Genomic DNA, 1721 nt, shown 5'->3' with positions numbered 1-1721 from the left:
ACATTGTCTTGGGATTCTAGAAGCCAAAGACACAACCCAAAAGACATCAAAAGTCATTTTTCCTCAAAGACCATGGTGGTGAATGCATTTGAATTTTAGACATACTACTAGAAAAGAGAAAGAGAAGGCAAGATAAACAACTCATCGTGTTACCAAATAACAACATGTACTTCTCCAACACTTGGGGTTTACTTAGGTCTGGATGGTAGAGCACTAACTCATCCCAATTAGAGCAATTCAACTTTTCAATCATTATTCTCTGCATGTGAAGCATGGTTTTTCGCCTAATAGACAACCAAAGAAATTAGAGCTGGTGAAACAAGTAAAACTTCAAAAAACAAAAGAGTCAATTTAACAAACAAACCTTTCAAATTCTTCTCCCATTTGCTCTAGAGAGATGCTTCCACCCTTCACAAATGAGAGAACTGCAATGATCAATAATTTCTCACGAATTCCTTACAAATGTCTTGTCTCCACACTGTTATCTTCATTTCTTTGGGAATGGGCTTTGGTGCATCATCACCTGAGGCACCTTTGCCTTTGGAAGCTGCAACAACAAGTGACTTGCTTAACTTTTGACCTTTTAACTTTCCTTGCTCATGTAGCTTAAAAATATCTTCTTATAGATCCCAAATTTCTCCATCACGAAAGGCAAGTTGAAAATAGTTATCATATTGTCTCACATTGGGCTTTTGACTTGCTCCATGACCACCTTTCTTTCTCACTTCAAGACCACACTTTTCACAAAGTGCAACTCAAAACTTCTTATCAATTTTCTCACCGCACTTCAAGGAATCAATCCACTCATTATGAAAGAACCTTATCTTTTGAATGAAAGTCATTTCCATTCAAAAATCTGAGTCAATATTATGGTCAAGGGAAAGTACCTTTGCCTCCTCATTTGTTAAACCAGCATAGCCATTTTGTGAGTGTCAACTTGCTCATATTCAACAATAAGCTCTTGCTCAGCAAGCAAAGAATGAGTGCCCCCAAGGACCCAATATTTGTAAGACTCAGCATTATCCTTCACCCAAGATTCCTTATTAGGACACTGTTGTCTATCCACCACTAAAATAAGCAAGGGTAACATAATGGCATTCGGCTTGTTTTTCATTTTATACTTTAGATTATGAACATGATGATCAACAATAGTGCAAACCTCTAAGGGTCTTCTTCTTGTTTGGGAACCATTGGTGGGTGCTCAATCACACTTATCGGCAAAAATATAATCAAAGGATCCACCATGTTATTTTGCTTGACCCTCTCTCTTAAAACATTGAAAGAGCTTGAATCTCTTGTGGTAGGTAAGGGGGCACCACCCAAGACCAAATGGAACAATCTATGATTCAGGAAGAAACTTAGAGTCCTTTAATTTACCTAACTTTTTTCTTTGTTTCTTACTTGTGATAGGGGTTTGCATCAGTGGAGAGGGGGGTGTTCTTTGTCAACCTCCTCATCACTTAAAGATATTGACTCTTCTTCTTCCTCTCCTTCCACTTCAATGTAGTCACTTGAAGATTTCCTATCTGAGCCAAAAAACCCTATTTTTGCCTTTGTGCTCTTGTATTTTCTCGATGCGTCCAGCAAAAGAGTACTTGTTAGAATCACTTGAAGGTCCTTTGTGTTTTGTAACAATAAAAAAAGGGGTTGTTGAATCGATTAATTGCTTGCGCTCCCTATGATGCCCAAAGCTAAGTGTCCAAGCATGCTCGTGCTTGCTT

The 1721-nt window shown here is 38.2% G+C and overlaps 1 pseudogene; it reads right to left on the bottom strand.

The window, feature by feature from the left end:
• Nucleotides 1–434: 434 nt before the first annotated feature.
• On the bottom strand, nucleotides 435–1114 carry LOC147609927 (uncharacterized; annotated as a pseudogene).
• Nucleotides 1115–1721: the final 607 nt, after the last annotated feature.

This window comes from Cibotium barometz, chromosome 50 (genome assembly GCF_041138505.1).
Source record: "Cibotium barometz isolate CiBa-2024 chromosome 50, ASM4113850v1, whole genome shotgun sequence".
In the NCBI taxonomy this organism is placed as follows: domain Eukaryota; kingdom Viridiplantae; phylum Streptophyta; class Polypodiopsida; order Cyatheales; family Cibotiaceae; genus Cibotium; species Cibotium barometz.
This window is presented reverse-complemented; position numbering and strand designations above follow the sequence as displayed.